We start from the raw sequence: 12,027 nt of genomic DNA, 5'->3' as shown, positions 1-12,027 counted from the left end.
GCATATAGTTTATCATAGAAAATTATACATGCATTTTCAGTTAGAGAATCACTTCTCTTAGAGAATCAACTTCTACAGAGAATCTAGAATAGCAGGAGCTTACTAAACAGGCCTGGAGTAATCCTCACCGTCTTTTTGGGCATAACCCTTGGGCACAAGTCTCGCCTTGTACTTTTTAATTATACCATTGGGCCTAGACTTTTATTGAATACCCATTTACATCCTATAGGTTTTGTATCCATAAGGACGATCTATCTCACAAGTTTAATTATACATAATAAAATCCATTTCACTCTTTGACTGATTCCATCCAATAGTCAGTGTCAAGAGATGAATCTGCCTCTTCTATGGTTCTTGGAGTGTCATCTACAATGTATAAAATATAGTCATTACCATGACTTTGTAGTCCTATCTTTTTTGTAACTACAATGTTATGGTCCTCAGGATTTTCCACATGTGTTTGTTCAGTGTGTTCCATTGGAACATGTTTTTCAGGAGATAAGTTAGGTTCATGATGACTAGAGATGCATTTTTATAAGAAAATAACTCTAAAAATGTAGAATATATGGATTCCATAATTGTTCGAACATGCATGTTAGGTAAAGGTACTCTAGAGTTTGTTATTAAGAACCTATATCCTATGCTGTGTATAGTATAACCCAGAAAAAGGCAACCCGCATTTTTTGGTCCAAGCTTGCGCTTTTTATTAATTGAAACATTCACCTCTGCTAAACAACCCCCCAAGTGTGCAATTATGAGATATTTAATCTTTTCTTTTCCCATTCCTATAATGGTGTTATTTTTTTATTCTTTAGAAGAACTCTACTTAGGACATGTATTGTAGTCAAAATAGCCTCACCCCACAATTCCTTGGGAAGTCTCACCTGTTTCTAACATGGCGTTATCTAACTTAGTTACAACATGGTTCTTTCTTTTGGCAATCCCATTAGATTGTTGTGATTATAGTGGCGTCCTCTATAAATAATCCCTATTTATTGCAGAATGTAGAAAACTCATTTAAAAACACCCCCACTGTGATAACATCATATCTGTTTGATTTTTTTCTCTCAAGTTGGTTTTCCACTTTAGCTTTATAGGTCTTAAAATAATGCAGTGCTTTATATTTTGTTTTTAATGTACACGCAGAAAAATCTTGTACAATCATCTATAAATGTCATGAAATATTGTTTGCCACATTGAGTCAACTAACTGTTCATCTCACGCAAATCGGAAATGAACAAGCCCTAATGATGCTGAGTTCCTGGCCTCCATAGCCTTGCGAGCCTTGCGTGTTTGCTTCAATTGTGCACACACATGACACTTAGAACCTTTGATCAAATTAAATTTTGGGACTAAACTCATACTAACTAATAACCATGTCATACGATGAAAATTAATATGAGAAAGTTCTGAATGCCAAACATTTATATTTATCATTATTACACATGGATAACAAAATTATTATAAGCATCATTCAATAATCAACGGGAAGTCTCCGCTCTCATATCCTTTACTAACAAATGTTGCATATTTTACAGTACACTTTTATTCGATTCAACCACAAATTCAAAATCATATCTATATAGTAGAGAGCCGTTGACAAAATTCTTCTTGATAGATGGTACCTGCTACATGATCTTTTGAAGTAAGCTTCAGATTGACTGTACCACCACCATGAACAACATGTCTGCTATTCCTCATCAACAAGGAGGAACTCCTACAAACTTGGTACAATGGAAACAAGGAAATATTAGCACACACATGATTATTAGCCCCAGTTTCAACCCACCACTTAGGTGAATGACAAACTAGTGAAATCATTTCACCAACGGTTCGTAATACGAACTGGCGGCGATGAGTATCACCGCCGGTTTGGTGATGATCAATTATGTAGAAGTGACCATACTCACCTATTTAAGTTGAGTCAACCTTTAGTCAATTTCCCACATGGGACTAAATCTCTATTGTAGCAAGAAATTAATATGGTCTTATGAGTTTTGATTCAATTGAATAAAAATGGGCCAAGTCGAACGAAGTAGAGTCCAACACTATTTGTGAAAAGAGGCTAAGAGGAGAGGTGGGTGATTGCATGCGAGCTTGACCTTGATTGAGGCAACCTAGGTTTATCTCAAAGGGGTAGGATATTTTGATGTCGTTGCAGTGTGTGGGTAGTGAGGCATGGAGGTGGTGGAAGGGATATGTAGGAGCTGGTTGAAGGTGGTTCATGGAGAGCGGTGGACACTCCCGATATAGTTGAACAAGAGCAAAATGCATTAACATGCATGTTGCAGTTTAAACCATATATTAGACAGATGCCAACTAGAGCCACTAATTAAGCCATTGGCAACCGCAAACTATTTCTTAGACAATCTCATCTTTAATATAATGGATTATGTTACACCTTATGTATGCATCTAGCAAATATAAAGAGATACAAGAGATGTGGTCTACAATACATTGTGCATAACACAACTAAATATGTGATACAATATCATCCAAACATACTAAATATATAGTAAACGCTTTACTGAAATATATGCCATTTCATATGCTTCTATTATTTAAACTAAGAATACCCTCTCTTCTCTTTCACAGATGTAATTAACGTGGTCTAAGGGACAGCATAGATTCTTCCTCCAAACCGTAGCATCCAGATATCCCCTGGGGTGTTATATTGGCACCATTGACAAGATCGGTATGTTCATGTAGATTCTTAGCTTCAGGGTTAGAACAACGGTTCCATATCTCCATCTTTTTCATGTAAATGTTGCCTTTTTCTAAGCCTCTTTGTTCTTAGGAACTGCAACCTCATCTCTACTTCTTTCATAGTAGGTCTCTCTCCTCCTTTTACCCTTAAGCATGCTTCTGTAAGTGAGGCAATTTCACTAGTCTCTTCCTGGTCTGCCTCTTCCACAACTTGAGGATCCATTATTTCCACAAGAGACCCTTCATGAAATCCTTTGATGAAGAAGTGAGACAAGTTTTGTTTTTCACCTATGTCACTAATAAAAATTGGCTTCTTTCTTGTCAAAAGTTCCACAAGAATTACTCCAAAACTATATACATCACTCTTCTCAGTTAGTTGACCTGTATGATAATACTCCGGATCCAAGTAGCCAAATGTTCCTTGAACAATTGTCACCACATGAGTCTCATCAAGTGAAAGAGACCTTGAAGCACCAAAATCTGAAATCTTTGTGGTGAAGTTATCATCCAAGAGTATATTTGAAGACTTCACATCTCTATGGAAAATTGGTATTGAAGCAGCTGAATGTAGATAAGCAAGTGCCCCTGCTGCTTCTGTTGCAATCCTTATACGATCATCCCAAGATAGCAAACATTTTGTTGTGATGCCTGTGTGAAGAAGGTCATATAGAGTGCCATTTGATATGAATTCATAGACTAGTAAAGGAACCTCATCTTCTAGGCAACAACCAAAAAGTTTCACCACATTCCGGTGTATGATTTGAGACAAAATAGCAACTTCATTGATAAATTGATCTATCTCTATTTGCTCCGCTATTTTAGACTTTTTTTATAGCCACCACACGTTGGTCTGATAGAATCCCTTTATAAACTGTGCCATGTCCTCCGCGACCAAGAAACACGTGTAGCATCAAAGTTGTTGGTTGCCTGCTCTAGCTCCTCCAAGGAGAATATCTTAGTCTTGTTTGTAGTGTTTTCGTTCGTGATTAGTTGCTCCAAGAGTAGACCTTGATTTTTCATGAAATATGCTCTTCGGATTCTCCTTTGGATGCCTTTCTTCCACTTACGTGTGAGTACGATCACACCTAGTGCAACACCTATGGAGCTAAGGCCACAAGCAAGCCCGATAGTGATACCTAGACCCATTAAATTAAAGATGGATATGAATATTTTGTCAATTCAAATTCCAATGGTTGATCAAAAGAATACTGACCTAGAATTATATTATGCAGCTTAGCTGAAATACAACTGAAGCCTCCATCAAAGTTGTGGCATATTCCATTGCATTTATTTTTAATAGAGCACTCATCAATGTCTACACCAATACGAATAACAGCGTCATAAGGTGTCGCAAGTAAAGCATGCATAAGTTTTAATTTTCAAAAACCAATGTGTTTTGTGATCATGTATAGAGCTGCTGGTGATATGCAAGTAATGCATATGATGATTCTAAATGACTTTGAATAACACATTTTATACAGTATGTACTTTTTTGCATTACTCAAAAGTGAATGATTGAAAAATGAAAAAAAGGGTGCAAATATGGTTAAGAGAGACATATAACCTGTACAATTATTATGCAGGTATGGATTTCCTTGGAAGCCTTCCAAACACTTGCAGCGATATCCATCACGCGATTTCCCTCGTATGACATTTTGGCAGTAACTGTTCTGACTGACACATGCATACGTAGCATTTATTTGCATAGCTTGTTGACAAGTTAAGTTGGCAACAACCCATTTTACTATTATTTCTTCTTCCTGAGAGAAATCAAAAATACCATCCAAAGAAGACTCAAGGAAATCATCATAGTTAGATTTGACTAGCCTTTCCATGTTGTTGGAGCTTGTGCCATTCAGCATGTTGGTAACAGCCAGAAGTCCATCATCAAGTGCTAGATTAGTCACACGATATTGTGCGTAACCACGGTCAAGAACAGTGAGATTCCTTTCTGTGCAGTTGAGTCGAAAGTCATAGCTTGCAAAACAACCGTCTTCTATCCCAAAAGGGAACGGAATTGTCATGTTTCCACATGATGTCGTACATGTCTCTTTTGGCCTTGAATTATATGCTACTTCATGGCAAATAAAGTATGGTGATGATTGTGAGGAATGAAAACTAATACTACAAATCCGAAATTAGTAATAACACTACTTTTGCAGTAAAGATATTAGACCGGCAGTTCACAAATAATAATTTTGACAATAAAATATTGCAGGTGCACTTGTAGCCGTATAGGGATGATGGGATCATTATTTCAAACTCGTGGAATAAAATTAATCATCACATATTTAAACTTGCGGGTGCTTTGTGGCATCATATAACTGACAGCGCAGGGCGAGACCACTAGTAGAGAACAGACCTTTGATCCTCGGTCAAAATGAGCTCTAGTCCCGGAAATTTTTTGCGCCCGGGACTAGAAATACCTTTAGTCCCGGTTGGTGGCTCCAACCGGGACTAAAGGTCCCTACCCAACGGCTACTGCGCCAGACAGAGGTGGCAGTGACCTTAGTCCCGGTTGGAGCCACCAACCGGGACTAAAGGTATACTTTTACTCCCGGTTGGTGGCTCCAACCGGGAGTAAAGGTCTACTCCCAGGCCGTGGCTGCGCCCGGGGTTGAAAAGTTACCTTTAGTCCCGGTTGGAGCACCAACCGGGACTAATAGGTCCCCCCTTTATATTCCGGGCGTCTCCTTCCTCCCTGAGCCCGAGCTCAGCACATTTTGAAGCTCACTGCAGAGTGTTCTTGCTTCCTCCCTCCCTCCATTGTTCCTCCATCCATTCTTCGATTCCTCCATCGATTTCTTCGATTTCTCCGTCGATTCTTCAGTTGTAAAGGTTACCAATCTCATACTCTCATTTTTCACCATTGTCTTATCTCATTTTGGTTCACCTATATATATGGTTCTTTATTGTGGTTTTTTTCATTTGTAAGCAATTTGAGCTTAAAATCACTTCAAGCTTGCATATTTACATGAAAGAAGGTTAAAGTAGCTAGTTGAACTTGCGGACCATGTTCATCTCGGCGACCATGTTCTCTGCCGAGCGGTAACGGACGTCAAGGAGGAGCTTTGATTCTACGAGGGCGAGCGACAATGGTCGTGGAAGACCGTGTTCCCTTCCTCGTAGAATCGGAGCTCTTCCGTGGCAAGTACGGTGCCGTCCAGTGGAGAAATGCTCGCCGAGATGATCACGTAAGCAAGTTCAACTAGTACGGATGGTTATTTATTCATATGTCCTGATATCGTCGCAGTAGTCTGTCAATCACCGTACTTTTTATTTTTACTTTTTATGAAATAAAAACTTAGAAAATAGTTAGAAAATTATAGAAAATCCGTACTAGTTGAACTTGCGGACCGTGTTCAGCTCGGCAAGCATGTTCTCTGTTGAGCGGGTAACGGACATCAAGGAGGAGCTTTGATTCTACGAGGGAGAGAGACAACGGTTGTGGGAGACCGTGTTCCCTTCCTCGTAGAATCGGAGCTCTTCCTTAACCAAGTACAGTGCCGTCCGGTGGAGAAATGCTCGCCGAGATGATCACGTAAGTAAGTTCAACTAGTACGGATGATTATTTATTCACATGTCCCGATATCGTCGCAGTAGTCTGTCAATCACCGTACTTTTTATTTTAACTTTTTATGAAATGAAAAACTTAGAAAATAGTTAGAAAATTATAGAAAATCCGTACTAGTTGAACTAGCGGACCGTGTTCATGTCGGCGAGCATGTTCTCTGCCGAACGGTAACGAACGTCAAGGAGGAGCTTTGATTCTACGAGGGAGAGCGACAACGGTCGTGGAAGACCGTGTTCCCTTCCTCGTAGAATCAGAGCTCTTCCTTGACCAAGTACGGTGCCGTCCGGTGGAGAAATGCTCGCCGAGATGATCACGTAAGCAAGTTCAACTAGTACGGATGGTTATTTATTCACATGTCCCGATATCGTCGCAGTAGTCTATCAATCACCGTACTTTTTATTTTAACTTTTTATGAAATAAAAAACTTAGAAAATAGTTAGAAAATTATAGAAAATCCGTACTAGTTGAACTAGCGGACCGTGTTTATTTCGGCGAGCATGTTCTCTACGGAGCGGTAACGGACGTCAAGGAGGAGCTTTGATTCTACGAGGGAGAGCGGCAACGGTCGTGGAAGACCGTGTTCCCTTCCTCGTAGAATTGGAGCTCTTCCGTGGCCAAGTACGGTGCCGTCCGGTGGAGAAATGCTCGCCGAGATGATCACGTAAGCAAGGTCAACTAGTATGGATGGTTATTTATTCACACGTCCCGATATCGTCGCAGTAGTATGTTATGTGTGTACACTCCCATTCTTCTATTAATTTGCGGAAATATCATGTGAATTACTTACCTACCGCCAGTAAAAGACGAGAATACAATGACCATTAAAAATATCATTGTTTAGAGATCTAGATAATTTATAGTTTCTTAATTTTATTTGTTTATAAAAGGAGAAATTTATAGTGTATTAAAATGAGTATAGAGAGTAGATGGCAACTACTTTCGGGTCCTCGGCCTCTCATGGGTTTCAAAGCGACTTAGGCCGGGCCTCCCTCTCATTCCATGCGGCAAGTGTCGTGATGAGACGAAGATTGTGATGGAGTACCGAGTGAAGAAGGAGGGTCTCAACAAGGATCGTATCTTCTACAAGTGTCCGGATCGTAATGTGAGTTATTTTATTGTATTTAATGATTATGGTTAGTTTTTACCTATTTTTCATGATGGTTGTGATTAAAGTTCTAATTTTTTGTTTTAATTTTAGTGGATGGCACGTGAACGATGTTCAGGCTTCTACTGGGAGGAAGAGTATGTTGAACTCGTGCAAAAATATCTTGCACAACAGGCAGATACGGTGGCTAATGAGGCAGTGATCCAGCCGAAGAAGCCCAAAGATGTTGCACAATCGGGGGATCTGTCTGTTTTAGTTGAGATTGGTCGTGAAATCCTAGTGCTACTGAAATGTATTTTAGCTTTAGTTCTTTTAGTGGTAGTTGGGATTGTCTACATTGTAGCGATGCTTTCATAAATTTGTATCTTTTGTGGTGGCACGCATGTTGTATAAATAATTAATTATGATCTAGGTTTTAATATGGTATTTATGTCATATAATGCAGATGAGCCATCATTGGATGTATAATGCTGATCGCCGCTCCAAAGAGTTCATTGACGGCGTGCATTCTTTGTTACATGCGGCCGAGGCAAACAAACGCGACGGTTTCATATGCTGCCCATGTGCCATATGTAAGAATACGGTGGAATATCCTTGCTCAAGGACTCTTCATTCACACTTGTTCAAGTCGGGTTTCATGCCAAACTATATTTGTTGGACAAAGCACGGAGAAACCGGTGTTGTAATGGAAGAAGGTGAAGAAGAACAATGGGACGACAATGATATTATTCCTGATGGTGCGTGCTTCAATGATACTGCAATGGGAGAAGCTGAAGAAGAGGTAGCCGCAGAAGATGAGCCGGCTGATGATCTTTGTCAGGTCATTCGTGACGCACAAAGAGAATGTGAAAGTGAAAAGGAGAAGATCAAGTTCGAGCGGATGCTAGAAGATCACAAGAAATTGTTGTACCCAACTTGTGATGCAGGGCAGAAAAAGTTGGGAACCACACTAGAATTGCTGCAATGGAAGGCAAAGAATGGTGTATCTGACAAGGGATTTGGAGAGTTACTAAAAATCCAAAAGAAGATGCTTCCGAAGTACAATGAATTGCCCGCCACTACCTACGAAGCAAAACAAGTTGTCTGTCCTATGGGGCTAGAAATAGAGAAGATACATGCATGTCCTAATGACTGCATCCTGTACCGTGGCAAAGAGTACGAGAAATTGGATGCATGCCCGGTATGCCATGCGTCGCGGTATAAGATCAGGCGAGATGACCCTGGTGATGTTGAGGGCGAACGTCCGTAAGAAAATCCCTGCCAAGGTTATGTGGTATGCTCCTATAATACCACGCTTGAAACGTCTGTTCAGAAACAAAGAACATGCAAAATTGTTACGATGGCACAAAGAAGACCGTAAGGTAGACAATATGTTGAGACACCCTGCTGATGGGTCCCAGTGGAGAGCAATCGACAGAGAATTCCCGGAGTTTGCAAATGACGCAAGAAACTTAAGGTTTGCTTTAAGTACAGATGGTATCAATCCTTTTGGAGAGCAGAACAGTAGTCATAGCACTTGGCCTGTTACTCTAAGTATCTACAACATTCCTCCTTGGTTATGCATGAAGCGGAAGTTCATTATGATGCCTGTGCTCATCCAAGGCCCGAAGCAACCTGGCAATGACATCGATGTGTACCTGAGACCACTTATTGATGAACTTCTCATTTTGTGGAATAAAGAAGGTGTACGTGTGTGGGATGAGTACAAACAGGAACACTTTGATCTGCGAGCATTGTTGTTCGTAACAATCAATGATTGGCCTGCTCTAAGTAATCTTTCAGGACAGTCAAACAAGGGATATAATGCATGCACACACTGCTTCGGTGATATTAGAGGTGTATTCTTGAAAAAATGTCGAAAGGTCGTGTACCTTGGCCATCGTCGATTTCTTCCTGCAAATCACCCCGTAAGAAAGAAAGGCAAGCATTTTAAAGGGAAGGCAGACCACCTGACCAAGCCTCGCAACCGAACCGGTGAGGATGTACTCGATATGGTCAATGATGTGAAAGTCGTCTTTGGAAAAGGACATGGAAGCCAACCTATTCCGAAAGACGCTAACGGTCACGCACCCATGTGGAAGAAGAAGTCCATATTTTGGGACCTACCCTATTGGCAAGTCCTGGAGGTCCGTAGCTCGATCGACGTGATGCACCTGACGAAGAATCTTTGTGTGAACCTGCTAGGCTTTATGGGTGTGTATGGAAAGCCTAAGGACACATTTGAAGCACGACAGGACCTGCGTTGTTTGAGAGAAAGAGACAACCTGCATCCAGAGAAGACAGATGATGGACGCCATTACTTACGTCCTGCTAGCTACACTCTAAGCAAAGAGGAGAAGGAAATCATGTTTGAATGCTTAAACAACATCAAGGTACCATCTGGATTCTCCTCGAATATAAAGGGTATTATAAATGTGCCAGAGAAGAAATTCTGTAACTTAAAGTCCCATGACTGTCACGTTCTCATGACGCAATTACTTCCAGTTGCATTAAGAGGAATTCTACCTCCAAATGTACGTCTAGCCACCGTGAAGCTATGTGCATTCCTCAATGCAATTTCTCAGAAGGCAATTGATCCAACTGATCTAGCTAAACTACAGAATGATGTGGTTCAATGTCTCGTCAGCTTTGAGTTGGTGTTCCCTCCTTCCTTCTTTGATATTATGACACACCTCCTAGTTCACCTAGTCAAGGAGATTTTCACTCTCGGTCCTGTGTTCCTACACAACATGTTCCCCTTAGAGAGATTCATGGGAGTCCTAAAGAAATATGTTCACAACCGTGCTCGCCCAGAAGGAAGCATCGCCAAGGGCTATGGAACAGAAGAGGTCATTGAGTTCTGTGTTGACTTTATTCCCGACCTTGACTCGATTGGTGTTCCTGAATCGAGACATGAGGGGAGACTAAGCGGAAAGGGGACACTAGGGAGGAAAACATATATTGGTACGGATGATGATTATTTCAATAAAGCGCACTACACAGTTCTACAGAACTCCTCTTTGGTAGATCCGTATATTGAGACACACAAGGATCTCTTACGATCCGAGTTTCCAGGGAAGACTGAAGCTTGGATTACGTAAGCACATGGAAACTTTCGGCGGTTGGTTGCGAAAAAAATGTCAAGGTGATGAGAGCATCCATGAGCAACTGTATTTATTGGCTATGCAACCATCATGGCATATCGTCACATACAAAGGGTACGAGATAAATGGGAACATATTCTACACAGTAGCCCAAGATAAAAGGAGTACCAACCAAAACAGTGGTGTCCGCATAGATGCCACAGACCCGAATGGGAATAAGCAGACATATTATGGACGCATAGATGAAATATGGGAACTAGAATATGCACCTACTTTGAAGATCCCATTGTTCAAGTGCCAATGGGTCAAGGTGACGGTGGAGAGGGGTAACAGTAGACAACGAGTATGGAATGACAACAGTAGACCTTAGTAATATTGGGTACAAAGACGAACCATTCGTCCTTGCCAAGGATGTGAATCAGGTGTTCTATGTCAATGATATGTCTACCAAACCAAAAAGAGGGAAAAACGATAATGACTCAACCAAAGAGCCAAAGCGCCACATAGTTCTTTCAGGGAAAAGAGTCATCGTGGGAATTGAGGACAAGTCGGACATGTCAGAAGAATATGAAAAGGATGACCGAATTCCCCTTCAAAGTGAACAAAGACCCTAGCATCTTGGTAAATGATGAGGACACTCCATGGTTACGAAGCGATCATAACCAAGGGACATACGTAAAGAAGAAGTTCACTGCTGTGCCCACTTGATGATATAGTGATTTAATATAGTGTGTGTTTGAGATATTATGTAATAATTGTGAATTCAGATGTTTATTATGTCATGTTTCAAATTAAATCAATGTTTGATTTGGTGGGATTTCTCTCTCAAAAAGGTAAATTAGGATACTGAGTGATGAAAAATTAAAATATTAACGTTAAAATGATGTGAAAACAAATTTCCTGTCCAAAACCAATAGTTTTAATAATTTTAATTAAACACTACATTTTTGCATTAACGAAATAATAAATATTAGTTACATTATGTTTTATAATTCTAACAAAAAATAAAAAAGTTAGGTTATAGATTTTTCCTATGTGCAAAAAAAAAAAAAAATTCATATTTTTAACAAAATAATTTTATGCCTTTTATTTAATTTACTATGTATTTAACAAAAACTATTGCATTTCTATTGTATTTAACAAGACTATTGCTTAAAACAGGCGGGAAACGAAACTGCAGGCCACCTTTACTCCCGGGTGGGAAGCCCACCCGGGAGTAAAGGTGGGCTGCAGTTTCGTGGCCCGCCAAAAAAAACCCTTTACTCCCGGTGCGTGTTACCAACCGGGAGTAAAGGTATACCTTTACTCCCGGTTGGTAAACGCACCGGGAGTAAAGGTACCTTTACTCCCGGTTGGTAATACGCACCGGGGTAAAGGACCTTTACTCCCGGGGGGATGGCACCGGGAGTAAAGGGGTATGGCCTATATATACCAGGGCCATCTTCTTCCTTGCGTTCTTCGCCGATTCCTCTCCCCTGCGCCCACGCCACACCGAGGACGCCGCCGCCACCCCGCCCGACGCTGGTGTCACCACCACCTCACGCCGTCCGTGGTCCCCA

General features: G+C 40.7%; 1 pseudogene; it reads right to left on the bottom strand.

Moving 5' to 3' along the window:
• Window positions 1-1,735: 1,735 nt before the first annotated feature.
• LOC136477749 (putative wall-associated receptor kinase-like 16) lies at window positions 1,736-5,043 on the bottom strand (annotated as a pseudogene).
• Window positions 5,044-12,027: the final 6,984 nt, after the last annotated feature.

This window comes from Miscanthus floridulus, chromosome 8 (genome assembly GCF_019320115.1).
Source record: "Miscanthus floridulus cultivar M001 chromosome 8, ASM1932011v1, whole genome shotgun sequence".
Taxonomy (NCBI): domain Eukaryota; kingdom Viridiplantae; phylum Streptophyta; class Magnoliopsida; order Poales; family Poaceae; genus Miscanthus; species Miscanthus floridulus.
The sequence above is the reverse complement of the archived record's forward strand: the minus strand, read 5'-3'. Positions and strand labels throughout refer to the sequence as shown.